Genomic DNA, 17133 nt, shown 5'->3' with positions numbered 1-17133 from the left:
TGGGCTGTATATGCATGAGGAGCAGGTTTTGTTCCAGTCTCGCTCCTTTTCCATTGCCCTGCTGAGGGCAAAGTGGGAGGCCAGAGAGCAGGTGCACTGTGGTTCCACACAGCAGCAGGATGGGCATGTAGGGGGAAGCACTTGGCACTCTATACACAGGGGATGTCTAAGAGTCATCATGCTTTCTTAAAGCAGGATAACCTTCCAATGCTCTCTCTGACATGGGCTGCCTCATTTTGGGTTGTTTTGGAGACAGCCCTAAATCTGTGGAAATATATTGTTTCATTGTTCATACCAGGCAAAATCCACAACACTTGTATGTGGTTTCCTCATTGCTATTAGCGTTTAGTGTTTACTTGGCATGACTATTGTGTTTGGCACCATACAGACTGCAGGGACAGACCTGTTTCCTGTGCCTAAAAGCTGATGTTCTGATGACCTAGTCTTGCTTTCATTGAAATCACAGGGATCCTTGCTGCTGATTTTGGATATGAAGAATAGAGAGGACATCAGGGTGCACTCCTTTCCTCTCTGTTAAATTTGAATATCAGACTTGTAGGTAGATGATCACCATATCACAAAGTAAACGTCGAGATATGAATGACAGAATGTTGGTTCTGGCAATTGGATCTAAAGGCCACTTCTGTGTCACTTGAAACAAAGGTAACAGCATTTCTTTTGAAGGTAAAGTATATTTAATTCTAGAAAAAAACCCCGTTAATAAAAAAGAGGCACAAATCTAATAAGAACTATATTTTAAATTGGTGCCAGAAAAACAGGATATTCCTGAGGTCTTTCTGAACACATTTATTTCTGTCTGGACTCTGGAGAAAATCTACTAATAGCAAAGGCATGACATTAGATTACAACCACAAAATTGCAGTCTTAAGACTGTAATGAAAATGGGTTAAGTCTACACCATTTCTCATTCATATTATAATCCCTGCTATAAGAATAGCCTTTCCTGGAATTATTGGAAAGGAAATTCTCCCTTGCTTGTAAATGTCATTTCATTTTTCCTCTCACTATATTTGTAAAGATAGCTGAAACTGTTTTACCATTTTTCAGAATGGTATCCAAATCTGAGGGTGGTTGCTATAAAAGGAATCTAGCATAGGCCAATGATTATTATACTGTGGTATTTGAAATCAGGAGTGTTTAATTACGTACAGACACATGGTAAAGTCAAACTTCTAAGGAGAAATGAGAAATTATATTTGTAGTCTATGTGGCTTGCAGATGCTCAGGATCTAAAACCTCTTTGCTCCAGTTGCTGTTGGTATTGACTACTGTGCATATCCCAGAAAGAGAACCTTCTGATTTGCGGTTCTTTTGCTAGGTGGGATGTGATGGATCTCAGTAAAATGAGGGAATACATCTGTGCTCAAAAAGCTAATTCATGATCTTTCAGCTAGTCTAAATTCTCATGCTGGTGAGAGTGGAGGTACTTATTGTAGTTAAGGCAAATGTCCAAATACAGTCTGTAGATGTGTGTTAAGTTGCATGACTGGGGAGCAGGAGAGGCTGTGGGCCTCAGAAGTGTAGTGATGGGGACCAGTGTTCCAGTGCTATTCACTGGGTCAGTAATGATTCCCTGCTCATATGGAGGTGCCTGCACAGTGACATCAGTCAGAAGTGAGCCATGGCAAGGTGAAATGCTCCACACATGTCAGGGAGAAGACTCTTGTTGTGTGTAGCCAGCTTAGCTGGTAGTGGTATGTGCCACTAATATGACTCTTTGTAGACAGGCAGGCTTTTCAGTGTGTGCTGCACATGTGTGCCTGCAGAATCATTGAGTTAGTTCCTGTGGCCTGCCTTTGTGGGGAGCCTGGGCACCACTCACTCACAGCACTGTTTGCTTTGAAACAATCACTCAGACATAAATGACTTGCCATGAGGTGCTGGAATTCATGCTGGTTGGTGTAGCATTCAGTGGTCTAACAGCCTCAAGCTCAGCGCAGGAAGAAAAAGATAAATTTTTCACCGGAGTCGTAAAAAAGTAAAGAGAGGAGCCTGCTGCTTAGGTTGTCTTTTTGACACTATTGGAAATCAGCCTATCTAGGAATTGCAGTAGACAATCCAAGGTGAGCTATGATGTTTCAAAAGCACTGATTAAAGGAGGTGATGAAGCTTGCTCACAGAGTCAGGCTTGCTGGCATGTTAAAATCGATAGCTGAAAGTATAGAAAAAACACCTGATTTGGAAGAAAAATGCAGTTTTAGAATGATTTTCAATTATTCTAGTCTTTCAATTTTCGCTAGATCTTCAATCACTGACTTTGAATGGCCAGCTAGTATGTGAAGGTGTCCTGCAGCAGACTAGCAGTAGAGGTAACTTAGCAGGAAACCGTGATTAACTTGGAGCTTGTGATCCAGTTTTACTTGACTCTTCACTTTACTTTTTGCCCAGACAAATGGTTGGGAGTTGAAGCTGACTCTTTTTAGAGTCAGCTCTAAAGTACTCTAGAGTACAGAGCACAACAGTGCTCTGCTGGCAGCAGTGTAGGGAGGCTGAACTCATCCAGGTGCCATATTCTTCCAAGCACTTTGTGAGGGTGATGGTGAAGACTGAAGTGTTTGGGATGTTCTTATTCCAGGTATATTGTAGTGTAATGTGTGTGTATAGATTCACCAGTGAAATTGAGTTTCCTCAGGAAAAGTATAATCAGAAGAGATTGTTATCTCTCTACATGCTCCCGTTCTAGACTCAATTTAGCTATTTCTATAGCAGGGATGACTTGTTAAAGAGATAAATCTATGTGTTCATTTCCTTCCTTGATGCAGCACTTGCCTCTTCATAGCTCAGCACTTCCAGTCACCTGGCCATTTTATCTGTCATGTAGAGATTGAAGAGGGAGTTAGCTAGTGTGAGTATGCTTCAGAAGATTTTGAACTCGCTTAGGCGAAGAAGCAAGCCAGACATAAATCCAGAGGAGGAGAAGGTGCCATGGCCAGACATGAAGTTGTCTGTTGTTAGGCAAAGGACGGGTATCAAACCCGAACCTTCTTTTGGTGCAAATGCTCTGGAAGCCTCCGAGTTGCAATTTTTGGAAGGTCTCCTCTTTGTGGTAATATGAACTAAAAAGTTGATATTCATGAAGCATAGAGGCTGCTGCCCCTGACATTTTTAGACAGGAGGTTGTAAAACTTAAACCTGTGTATATTCTTCTGCAATTCAGAATGAAAATATGAAACTGTGTTATGGATAGACAAATGCAGTCTATTTAACAAGGGAATTAGGTACAGACCATCCATGACTGCTAACTTTCCTCCATCTCAGGTGTTCTTCCTTCCAAGCAACTCTTTGCAGGAAGTACATAATTGTACCTGTTGTCACATTGTGCCTGTTGTCTTTACTCTGCTTTTCCTCTAAGGAACTGATATTAATCACTGTCAGATGCAGGATGCTGTGCTGACAGAGACTTTGCTCTCACTCAGTGGTGTTCTGAAGTTATATGTATCTCAGTATGTATCTCAGTTTCCATACCAACTGCTTGATGTTGAACACTCTTGGGAATTGTTTGCTGCAGACACGGTTTTCTAGCAACTGAAACCTGAGAGTCACTTACATAAACTTTATAGATCTCTCATTTTATAAATTTCTGCCTGTCTCCTTATCGGATTCTTCTTTCCTGCCTACTTTTTTATTCTCTCCATTTCATTCTCTAAAATGTGATGTGTCTTTCTCCTTCTCCAATACATTCCTGAATATTGATTATGTTTTCTTGCCTCTTCTTTTCCTTCTCGATAAAGAATTCACTTGCATCACTTAATCCAGTGGGCCACCTACCTTGCCAAATACTACATTAGTTTGTTGTCCCTGGTATTCTTGGACTTTACCAGAACTCGGATTAGTTCTGGTTCTTTTGTGTACCTGTACTGTAAACCACAGTACAGTTAGAACATGTTTTCTCTGCATTCGGTAGCTTGTAAAAAGGGTGGCACATTACCCTAATCTAAATGCTAAAACATTCTTTATTTTGAATGGCTGGTTACACTTCCTCTTTGCCACAGGTGGCCAGGTTTGTAAAAGGAGAGGAAAAACAATTGTAAGCCTACTGGAATTATTGAACTTTGAAAAGAACAGTTAGTATAATCCCTGTCTGTGACAGAATGGTTGGGTGTCTAGAAACATTACAGCATTTCTTATATACTTAAAGTTTAAAATAGAAAGAAATCATGCAGAAAGAAATCATGCAGAAAGAAATCATGAGGTGTTTGTAACAAGAGTCAGAGTATCAATAAGGGATTAGGGCTCACTGGAAAATACCGACATTTGGGTAAAAGGGGAAAACAAAAGTTTTGACCTGAAACACAGAAATTGTATGAAAATCAAAACTCAAATATGCAATCTGGGACTTGATACAATTTCTAGTTGGGTTCCTTGTTGGTCTGTCATTCTCTATTGCTCAGTTTATTTATGCCATAATATGCCATCTCTTGCTGATTCATCAAGTAGGACATGTAGTCTATCTGGAAAACCAGATTTATTGGAAAACAATGATAAAAAGCTTAATGGTGGGTTTTTTTTGGTTTTTTTTGGTTTTTTGGGGTTTTTTTTTGTTGAGAGCTAGATATTGAAAAGTAATTTTTTTGAAAAACCATAGGAAAAGAAATTTATATATCTATATATAAGCTCTGAGACCAGTTTTCCACAATCTTAATAGACATTGTGATTTTTGTTTTCTACAGATGTGCTGTAGCATGCTAAAATAAATTACTTAAGGAAATATACATAAGGGAAAAAGAAAATGCTTTGGTTATGATGCCATCTGTCCAATGCTAGCTGACTGATGAGGCAGTGGAAATGGAAATTAATATAATACAGTTTGTGTAATCTTCTTGCATCTCAAATTCAATTAGCATCAGGACTGGCACTTTTAGACTGAATTGATTGCTGTGATTATGGCTACTTCTTGCCTTCTCTAGTTTAATTTATTGTTAGTCGTTATTATATGTTCATTAAAAAGTAACTTAATAAATCATGGGATTTCCTCCCTGTAAAACAATTATCAGAATGAAGAGTGACAGCAATGGTTGGGGAATATGCTGAAAATTAGTAACCTTTTGTGAAGGCAAAACAGGACACAAAAACTTCACTATTTAATTTAAAACTATTTAGTATAATAGTGCTTTCCTCTACCATCCATAAGGAAGTGAAGCAGGATTTGAGGCATCTTCTGGGATCTAACTCTGCCTCTGCTATGGGTGAGCGTGCAAAGGCCTCCTGTGTCAGTATTTTTGGGAACCTGTGATAATTAGTCTGTTGATTATTCAGATAGAAGGATGACTGGGCAGTGTCATGACACTAGGGACAGACATTCACAATTGTCTTACACAGGTGAGTACTAAGGACTGTACTGAAATGATTTTAAGGAATCACTGACCAATTAATTTAAAAATTTCAGAGGCCTCTGGGTATCCAAATACAGACTCTGAACTTCATTATGGCATGCATGTATGTGAAGCCATTCAGGACCAGGTGCTTTTTAGTGGCCTTTCCGTACTGTTTGAATACCTCTATTCAACTTGCTTAAAAGGTCTCCAATCACACAGTGAAAGTGAGGAATGGTGGAGGAAGCAATGAAAGTTTGGTGAGGGGGAATGGGGGAACCTGAGAGAAAAAGAGAGAGATTGTTCAGACAGGCAGAGAGCATATGAGCAATAACTGGCACTGTGTTTATACTGTCATGTTAGTTTAGGATTCAACGTCACACTCAATGGTTTCCTCATTGCTTACACATTAATGTTCACCCTGGCCTTACTGGCTGTCAGGCAGAGCTCCGATCTGACCATGAACACAGCTGCATACACACTCTGCAAAAGCCTAACGATTTTGAGGTCTGGGGAAGAGTCAAAGTTTATGTGGAGAGAGGTGAAAGAGGCAGGCTACTGAGGGATGAAGTGAGATAAATAATGGAGTGCTGGACAAGGAAGGGTTAAGCTCAGGGGGATTCAAGAGAAAGCAGGATGGCAGCCAGGCCAGCCTGGGGGACAGAGGAAGCGGTTGTCTTCTGAAAATGGAAACTGAGTCAAGAGGTTTTCCCATAACTTCACTGGGATGCAGGTTACCAGGATCCGCCCTTCTCCTATGGTAAACTGGTGTGAAGCATGGAGAGAGCTACTGACAGCAGTCATCTTCTCTAACAGCTCCTCCGGTCAGTGCATAGCCTGAGGCAGTGCCTGCTAAGGAGACTTGTATTTCCCAGCAGATGTAGAGAGAAATTCCCAGTGTAAAGATGCAACAACACAACCCGGTTATTTTCTGGAGATCAAAATAAATGATTCTAGTTCACACAATATTACTTTAAACCAGACAAATATTTCTTAGTAATAGCTGTAGTACAAGGAATTAACATAACTCTGAGCACCCTCCGAGGACAGTGCAGACTTCAGAGCCAGAGAACACACCTACACTGAGTATGATGTGTGCTTGTATGACTCAAAGATAATATTTACAGCTGTAGTGGTTCGGTTCCTCAGAGCATGCCATGAGCCCTCCTTTCACACTATATTATCCTAGACTGAATTGTTTGGTAAGGGAGACACTGAGTCTGGCTCCCTTTGGAGGATGCCAGGAAGCCAGAAAACATGCATGCGGTACTGACTCCTACAGGATCACTCATTCATCTCAAAGGTGGCAGACTCATTGCAGCTAATAATTCCTCTTTCAAAACCTGGCTCCTCACCATCACCATAAACCCTGAAGCAAATATAATAGTACCCTCAGGCCCATAAGAATGCTTGTACAGCAGGAATTTGGCATCTTCCAAATGTGATTCATAGGCTTATTTATTATGCTATGCACCTTAAAATATCAAAAGGAGAGCCCAGGTACACAGAATCCATGAGTTAATTCCTGTTTGATGAGGAAATATGTTTGCCTGACCTGGAGGACTTAACATTTCTGATAAACTTGGAATTGAAGGAATAGTGGACAGTGAGTTGAGAGTGCGGATGGGGAAGAAAAATTCGGAGTAGTCAAAGTTTATATGGAGAGAGGTGGTCCAGCTGGAGGATAGACTCAAATAAATGGTGGAATAGTATTAGAAATAGGAAGATTTAGAAGGATTGAGCAAATAAGCAAGGAATGGCAGTCAAATAGCCTCTGCAGTCAGGGGCAGGCACCATAGCTGCCTGTTGAAGATACATGGCAAAAGGAGTGAAAAGATCCCCAAGGCAGTTAGCACTGAGTGGATGTGGTTATGGTTATCTAAGCTTCATGTGTTAGCCAACTTCTAAAATTTACAGTAGCTGAACAAATATCCAAGTCAGAGTACCCAGGCACTTGCCTATCAGATGCGGAGGGCAAATTCTAAAACCAGTGTAGACTGCTCTCATGTTGCAAAATTTTCAAAATCTAATACTTCTTTTGTTTATTATTATTTTATGGGAAGTATGACAGAGGTTTCTATAAGCCTGAATCATGACTCAGGGTGTACTAGATACAGTAAAAATAGATTACTTTTATCTTCAGGAAGGTCAAAATATATGACAGGAGACTGCAGAAGTAAACAAACAGTGAGATATATGGTTAATAAGGTAGACACATACAACCTTTAGGTTATAGGTTTAGTCACAGATATAGGACGTCCTCTAAGAGACCATTTTAGTCTTTCACTGTTCTGCATCTTTTCCAATATGAGTTATTAATTGGTTAGAGGATGCATCTTTTCAAAGAAAAATCACAGTAAAAAAAGGCATCTTTCCTTCCTGGAAATTGAAATGGCTTCAACACAAAGACAAATCATTAGTTAGCATTCAGTGGTTCCTACCTTATTCAAATAGTGCCTTTCTGCCTTCCCAACTGAAGGGGGCTGCACAATACACAGGAGGCTTGAAAAGCCTCAATACACAGGTTTAAAAAGGCTTCAGATGAAACGAGGAATCAGAAATAGGTAAAATGGTAAAAGTCCTTAGAAGAATGGACAAAGGTGTGCAGTAAAAAAAAAAAAAAGGAAATAGAATCATAAGAGGAAAGGTAGTCTTGGAAGGGAGACCTTAAAGGTGATGCTAAAGAAGATACGAAGCTTTGGAGGTCATATGGGGTAAAGAGAAATGACATGATCCTTATAACAGAGAGAATTTTACATCTAGCTAATACAATTTGCAGTCTTTTTAAGGACCTGCATAGTAATTTGCTGGTGAGAGGGAAACATTTCTTCTCACTATGTGGTCATTTAAACCATGCTAGCATACTGGCACCCTGTGCATGTTAGGGGATTGCTTCTTGGTGAATACTGAATAATTACTGTTACCACTGAAGAGATTAATAGCATGAAAATTAAGCTTCTCTAAATGCAATCTTGATTATTAGGGCTCTGAGTGTGTTGCTGGGAATCCGTTGCTCAAGTGTTCAAAAAAATGCACAGTATGTACTGTGTTATCAGTATTTTAAAAGTTAAGAATTTGATGGGAATTTCAGCATTAAACATAATCCCATATAAAACACTCTCCGGGAGCTAATCTATTGCCATTTCCTGTTTATATAACTAGATCAACCATAATGAATTAATGAAAATACATGCAACTCTTGATGCACTTAGCAAAGCATGTACTGCTGATACATCCTTGAAATGCCTACTGGCTTATGCAACATATTTCTTTTGCCTACTGCCTAGGCTTTTTGAAAGTAGTGTGGCATTTAGCTAAGGCACAGAGCTATATGAAGGAGAACGTGATCCTGCCCCTCTACTCTGCTCTCGTGAGACCCCACTTGGAGTACTGTGTGCAGTTCTTGTGTCCTCGAAATAAGAAGGACATGGGGCTGTTGGAGCAAGTCCAGAGAGGGCCATGAGAATGATAAGGGGGCTGGAGCACCTCTCATATGAAGACAGGCTGAGAAAGTTGGGGCTGTTCAGCCTGGAGAAGAGAAGGCTGTGTGGAGACCTCATAGCAGCCTTCCAGTATCTGAAGGGGGCCTACAAGGATGCTGGAGAGGGACTCTTTGTCAGGGATTGTAGTGATAGGAAAAGGGGTAATGGGTTCAAAATTAAATAGTGGAGATTTAGGTTAGATATAAGGAAAAAATTCTTTACAGTGAGGGTGGTGACGCACTGGAACAGGTTGCCCAAGGATGCGAATGCTCCATCCCTGGCAGTGTTCAAGGCCAGATTGGACAGCCTTGGACGACATGGTCCAGTGTAAGGAATCCCTGCCTATGGCAGGGGGGGTGATCTTAAGGTCCTTTCCAATCCAAACCATTCTATCATTCTGTGATGCAGGGGCATTTTCGGTGTGGGTTGTATGAGCTCTCAACTTGCTCAGGACAAGCTCATGAGCTCTGTGTCAGCACTGGCCAATTTACACTTAATTCTGGATCTGTGGTTAACTAGCACTTACGTTTCCTAGATTTTTCCATTACCTATGGTATCCTGGACCTCTTTCAGTTCAGATAATGGAGTGTTAATAAAGGTTCTTTTGCTGTAATGTGCATTAAAAATGAGGCAAATGTTTTTAAGGCAAATACATATTTTTCCCTCTTGCATTCGTAAAACAGAGCAAGAGGTAAGACCCGCAATTAAAAAGTAGTAATGAAGAATAGAAAAAGAATAACCATGGAAAAATCAACTCTAAAGTCACTTGGGAGGAAGAGAGAACAGGGCAGAAATATCCTGCTGTAACTGTTCCATGGCACCATACAACTCAAAAAAAGAGTTCTTTTAGTTACCATTTATTGTTAGTTGCCCAATGTTTAACTAATTCTTTCAACAAAGTTTTGAAATGAAAGTTGTTGGTTATTTATTTATTTATTTGTTTATTTATTTATTTTTATTTTAAAACCTCTAGAAGAAGTACATGAAGAACAAGGAACAGAAGTAACAGCACAGTGTGTCACTGGGTGCAGTGCCACTAGCACTGTTCTGTGAACATAAGTCCCGGATAAGGATCAGCAAATGCCCATAATTCTTTCACAAGTAGCATCATCAGAATCTTTTAATGTAAAAAATTAATTAAACTATTTTAAATCCTAAATAATAATGAAAAGGCTGCGCTAAAATGGCTTTATTTTTATGTGACAGTTACAAAACAACTGCTTAGCCAATTAATTGCAAGTGAAAAAAGAAAGGGAAATTATCAGCCTTGAAAGATCTGAACAACACCAAGTACAGTATGGTTTAGCTTTTGAGGGATGGGAGGCTCCTATGAGACACAAAGTGCAGGAGATGAAGGGACTTTGCAAGAACAGTTGACATGCCTATCTGAGGGACCTGCTTTTCAGAAAAGTTATTTGTCCAAAACAATAGCCATCTGTCAGTTAAATAACAAGGATTAGAGCTTTGCTTTTGGTTTCATTCCAGGAAAAAAGTAAGGACTTCTAATCTCAGAAACATGTCAGGTTTTCTTTCAAGTAGCTATTGATACAAACCAAGATGTTGTAACCAGAAACCAGCTAACAATATGGATGAGAGATTTCAGTCATCCCTGCTACGCCATCTCTTCTCTTGCCATTCCTATTTGTCACTGCAACTTTTTAGATCTATAATATAGCTGAAAGTAGATCAGGGCATCTTTCAGAGCTATTCCCAAAACCAGAAGAGGTAAAACTTCGGTCTACTTAGTTCTTCAAATGGCTTTTCAAATGGTTCACAGTGATGCTGAGCTTTCTGCCTGCAGTTCATTCAAGTTGTAGAATGCTTCTACAGAATGGGGATTTCTTTCTCTGCCAGCACATCGGTTTCTAAGTGTTTCCTGGCTTATAGCAGTTAGAGTGCTGTGGGACTCAGCAGCCCATCTGTCCTGAGGGAAGGGTAAAATGTTGTCATTGTGATTATAAACAGAGTCTTGAACAATTGAATGAAACAACATGGGAATGGAGAATGGTGATAATGTGATAAAGGGCAACAAACACAGAAGGTTCAACTGGTGATGCTATGCATACTTCCCTTTTCACTGTATGTAATTTGGTTGGAATTTCCAGGTAAATTTAAGCTCTGACACCAAGCTACACTCTATTCCCAGCTCAGATTATGCACACAGTCTGCCATGGGCTGTCTATAGCCTACAGCATACTGAATAAGCACAAGAGAGCAATTTTGCTTCTTGGATGACTGGTGTTAACAATTGTCCAGTTCCTGATCTGGGGATGCCACACTGGAAATCTCTTCTCCTTAGATAGTCCTTAATCGTCACATAAACAGAAGGCAGGTAGTGGAGAAGGCAGAGATTGGAAGGCTGTAATACTGGTCACACAAAATATGGAAAAAAATCAGGTATAGAAGACATAATTTTCCTTAAAAGCAGTGTCTGGCAGTGAGATCATAAAAGGCTGGGGTTGTTTACCCTAACAAGGATTAGCAGTACTTTGTTCTGTTTGTTCTGTTCTTTATCTGTCATGATTCTTGCTTCTTCCTGACTGCTTTTTTTTTAAATCCTGTGATGGGTTGAATGTCACCTCAGTTCTTATGACAGTATTTGTTACCATCAACCTCAATATATTTAGATAACATATTATTACAACTGAGTTATTTCTGCATTTGGTGGCTTTTTCTGCTTCAATAATTTTGTTTTACTCCTTGCAGTGGCTGTTTTCCAATTCTCTGAACATCCCAGCATTTGATGGCACTCCATTTAGATAACTGCATAATCATTCCACATCTCACTGTGATGGCAAGGCTTTGGAAATTCTGAGTTAGGACTGCCTGTGGGATTAAGGCATGAAAGAGCTGCTACGCTCTTTGTGAGTGCCTGGAAGCAGGAAAACATCTACCATCCATCTCCTGAATGCTTGTCCAGCATCTTGTCCTTTTGGGGATATAAGACAATATTTTAAATCCCGAGTAACAATCTACATAAATTTCCACTGATGCAGTTCTACCAGAGGTGATTAATTTCCATTGCTATCACTGATAATAACCCAGTTAGATATGATGGTCCAGGTTCTTATTTAAGTCAAGGGCTATCACATGTCAGAATGGGGTGAAGTGGCCAGAACACAATTAAGAATAATTCCCCAGCTGCCAAAGAACTGTCTGGAGCCAGTGCTGGGGGACAGTGTAACAGTCCCTTACAGTGTTTTTCATGCTGTTTCTTGTGCTCCAAAAATCAGGGATTTTTATCTTCAAAGAAATTGGGGAAAAAGAAAAGTTTGCTCAATACTGTATTAATTTTGTGTGTACATATGTAGTGTGAATTATCTATAGTAATTGCTGACAAATCTGAAATGCCTATATCAGTATATTGACCATCACTAAATTAGAAGTGAGAGCAAATATATGGTTGGCTGCTCCACGTATTTCTGAACAAGATTGCTATAGTTAAGATCGGAAAAATGGAGGACAAAGGGGCAAGCACTTTCAGTGGGAAAACATCTTGAGAGTTTTATTTATTCTTTAAATTGTCTTTTGATTGACTTTGTAGGTCACTATGTTCCTAGTATAGATCAGTCATTATTTAATTAGAAGATAGAGACAAAGAAGAATCCTGTTTATAACTCTTAATCTACTTAAATTATTATCTAACCAGCAGTCCTGAGAGAATATTCAACATATTGAACTGATTCCTGCATGCTTCATTAGCTCTTTATATCTGAACTATACATAATTATTCCCAGCTCTGTCATGGTTATCATGGTGGAATTTCCACCAAAGTCAATGAACTCTGAGTGTAAATTGACTGCAAAACAGTGACGGGGACTAATTCTCTCTTTATCTGAAACCTTTGAAATGCCACTGGCTTGAGTGGAATTGCTGGAGACATGACTGAATTTGGTTTAATTTTCTGGTATTTATTCACATTAGTGCCTTGAAGACCTGGAGTTTTCTCATTTATTTTTAATATTTTGAGCTGAACTTGACAAATACTGATAAAAATAATGCCTTTAGGGTTTGGTTGAAAAGCCTTTTTGTGAAAACCTGAAAGATTTCTGTTACCATCAGCAAGCCCTTGACTGAGCTTTTAGTGGTCATAGAGGAAAGATAATTGAAAACATCAGTCAACTAACAGGGTGCTTGAAAAATGGTAATTTTTTCATGGATTTTTAAAAAGACAGCTAAAAGTTGACTGCATTCAGATTTGTACAAAATACAGCCATTTAAAATATATATGAAATGAAGTAATATAATTTAGTTTCATTCCAGGTTCAGGCCACGTTTTCTGACCTTTTCTCTCTAAAAGAAAAGGAAATAAGAGGTGAAAGGGAAGCAGGAGAGACCTAAAGCAGTCAAGACTTCTTCTACCTGAAAGACTTCCACCCTGAAAAAAGTGAAATATGTGAAATGAAATTATTCCATCAACCCTTCCTTACTTCCCTCCTTTTTTTTTCTTTCTTCTCTCTCTCTTTCCGTCACTTCTTCTTTCCTTCCTAAAGGAATAGGTTGAAGGAAAATAAAGGTCTACAGCTCTACTGCTATAGGCACAGACTGCAATTAGAGCACTTTCCAGAGCAACATGGCATCCTGTACAGTCAACAGAGGAGAGCCATTACAATGTTTACAACAACAACCTAGCATGGGATTAATTTAATCTTATTTTTGATACATAAACTTTATGTATCTAGTCAAGGTAATCATTTAGGCTCCTTTTATAAGCAATGTAGGGATTTAAGTGCTTTCCCAAGAATATTCTTCCAATTTGTGTTGGTGTCTGTCCTATAAAGAACCGAGCTGCCCTCCGTTCTTTTTCTCTGTGTGCAGAGGGAGTCTAGCTGGCCAACTTAGACCAAATACTTGTCTTTTGAACATGGTAAATGGTAGCAAAGTGAATGCCAGCCAAGCTGAAAATGGCCATGTGCACTTCTATCTAAGACAGCAGAAGACCCATTAATTTCCCTCTAAAGCAGGTTCAGCAGGTATGAAAGAGGGACTACAGATCATGTGGTATGCAGAGTTTTTCAGATGAGTCTGGTGAAGAACCATTCCTCATATCTTAACTAGCACTGTAAAAATATTTGAGACCTATTTTATTAAAGAGAAAGTGTATTTTGCAGGGTTTTTGTGTACATCCTCTTGACGCTTAATTTTTATGCATAGAAGAATCTATACTTTTTGGCTTCCACAGATGTGTGGAGTTAACTTGATCTCCACTTCAATTTTACATCTTATCTACACACAATATTTGCTCACCTGGCTTTGGTGATGCTGTAATTTCAGGATTATTGACCCAGCCGGGGATAATGATAAGAGGATGCCGCACTCATTCAGTTCATTGTTTTCCAGGCAGGATGCTGTCTGAGTCACTTGCATACTAATAATTCTTCCATATTTTTCTATAAATCTCCCTCTCTATGCTCAGAAGACCGGAGAAGTCCCATCACAATTCATCATTTGGGGAGAACCGTAGAGGCTTTCTGGAGTATAAAGTCACTATTCCCAGCAGCCATACGCAAGCATGAACACTGTAGCAGTGAGGACCAACTGCTAAAAAAAGGCTTTGCATAATGTGGGTAGTCAGAGCGGAATGAAGAATTTCTTTCAGCATCAACACATCTTTTCACAGGTTCCTACTGCCGTAAGAGGTCCCTAGCTTGTTCTAATTATGCTACTTATTTCTAGTTGCACAGAGTGATTGTAGCTAGAGGTTGACAGTTCTGCATCCTTTTTCAGGAGTAATGTTAAAATGATATTCCTGCTTTCTGAAAGTAATGAACTGTACTGCAACCTTAGCAAAATTTGCAGGATAAATAGACTTTAAATCATTAATACTACTTCCTAAAACTCCACTGAGGTTTCCCACCTACTGATTGACTTAGCCCAAACCCTGGACCTGTGGTATGTGATGAGATCACAGCATTCATTTCTGGTACTGTAGGTGCAAGTTAAGAGCCTATCAGCATTGCTGTTGTGAATATCTTTTCTTATAAGGATTTATAATTTTGTTTTTAAATATGCATTGATTTGAAACTTGGCATAGGTGCAATGTTTGGTTTTAAGTGGGACAAAGGACTTTCGGTAATGAGTTATTTTTCAAGTTGGGCGTTTTTGCTGACATTCGTGCTATAGTAATAGAAAAGGCAGTCATTAAAACTGAAATATTGCAAGCTCTTTCTGTGGAAGATGTGGTGTGCTGGCAATTAAGAAAATCTAAAGAGCAGAGTCCTTAAATAAAATGCGAAGGCACACACCTGGTTTTCATATTTTCATCGTGTTTACATGTTATGTCACATGAGGCATTTGTAACAATACGTGCAGTACCATATCCAAGCTATATATTCCTATCACACATTTTCTTTATGCTTGAGGTTGAAGTACTAGTGGCTCCAGTAGTACTCCCTGCTCTACCAAATGATGTGATGAAGCCTATAATGCTGTAATTCCCTTCCCTTTACTGCTCTGAATCAAAATTCACAAGAAAAAATTATTCCTCTAAATGAGTCATCTTTTAGAGGGTGCTAGTATTTGAATTTATAAGTAAGCCATGTAAAGTATTTAATTTAATTGAATTCATATAACTAAGCTATCATTGTTGCAATGAACTCACAGGCATAGAATGTGAAATGTGAACTGTGTACCCAGGCAGAGTGAAGAAGGGGAACATGGGATAACACCTGGAGTTCCTGATTCAAGTCTGTGCACTGCTGGCATAGTTCACAGCAGAAAGGATCCTTAAACTTACTGTCTATGGTGTCTGCTGAGTGTCAAAGGAGCTCTTTTTGCTTTACTTTTGGTCCATCCATCAGCCAGTTCTGCCCCTCTGAGGGCAGCTTTTCACCTACAGGGAGAATCTCCTTTATTAATTTAAGGTCACACAGAAATGGGATGTGCTGGACCTAAAATTACAAATTTAACTCCTTGTCTGCATTGCCCTGAAGGGTTCAAGTTTCATTTTTTTTGGGTTGGAAGGGACCTTAAAGATCATCAAGTTCCAACCCCCCTGCCACTCACCTTCCACTAGATCAGGTTGTTGAAACTGACCCATTCAACCTGGCCTTGATCACTTCCAATGATAAGACATCCACACCGTTTCTGGGCAATCTCAGTGCCTCAATACCCTCATGGTGAAAGGTAATATAATGAAATAGAATTTGCAGTACCACTAAGCCCCTGTAAAGCAATACATTTAATAGTGCTTATTTAATGACAGATTTTGTATTTACTTAATTAATGATAGAAGAATCTTTTATATCTTTTCCAGCTTTGGGTCCTGGTGTCAATCTTGGTTTGACATTTCCCTTGAGTGGGACAAAAATAAGTTGAACGGGGTGACTGTTAGAATAAAAAAAGAATAGCTTTTTAAAGGTAAACATCAATAGCATTTCTTTTTTTTCCCAGTAAAATTTAATGACATCTTTACAGCCAATTACACATTTTTCCATTACATTCCTTTTTCTGTTTTCTGTCTTTCTATCTTTTCTTGTTAGAGCACTGGGGCCCATAAATGGGGAAAAGATAATGGTTTACAATCAATGCTCATGGACCAGACAGCTAATCTGAACTTAACTAAAAAGTCAATATTTAGCTGTACGTTATCAGTGGAGAAATGTCAAGCACAGAGGTAGACATGAACAAATTTCTGACTGATTTCTCTTTCATATGCCTCAGCGTTCAAAGCTTCATGGAAGAGTTTCAACATCAGATAAGACAAAACTGCCTTTGAAAAAAACGCATAACAAATGACAAACTTGCGGCTACAGAGACTGGAGTTTATGAAATGAAAACACATGTCAAAAATTCATTCTAATCTCTCCTCGCACATTCCATTGGTCACCTTCCAGTCTGTGTGATGCTAGCAGTTGATAGTTAAACACTGCAAGCAGTCTTTAAGAGATAGCAGCAGGAAATGTTTTCTCTTTGAGTGAAGTCATAATTTGTTGCCACCCAAAACAAAATCGACATAAATCATTTTGAGTTCTAAAATTGCTAAGGATTTTAATATACATGTGAGGTACTGACTGGGAATTGAGCTGTTGTGCAAGAACAACTCTCACAGCAAACAGTTTTTATAATTAAAAATTTGGTTGTTAACTTTTTTATCAGCTCACAGTGAACATTGCTTCTAGGAAGTCTGCAATTCATTTAGCCATCTTGATTTTCGTAAAGGAACAAATAACAGAGTTACACCAGGAGGGAATTTAACCCTTGGCTAAAAATCAGAACTGCTTAGTTTATTCCCATAGCCACTCACTTCATGGGTGATCTCTTAATTTTAAGACATGATGACCCAAATGTCTCAAGCATGGTCACGGGGCTAGCGGGTA

This window comes from Strigops habroptila, chromosome 1 (assembly GCF_004027225.2).
Source record: "Strigops habroptila isolate Jane chromosome 1, bStrHab1.2.pri, whole genome shotgun sequence".
In the NCBI taxonomy this organism is placed as follows: Eukaryota; Metazoa; Chordata; class Aves; order Psittaciformes; family Psittacidae; genus Strigops; species Strigops habroptila.
This window is presented reverse-complemented; position numbering follows the sequence as displayed.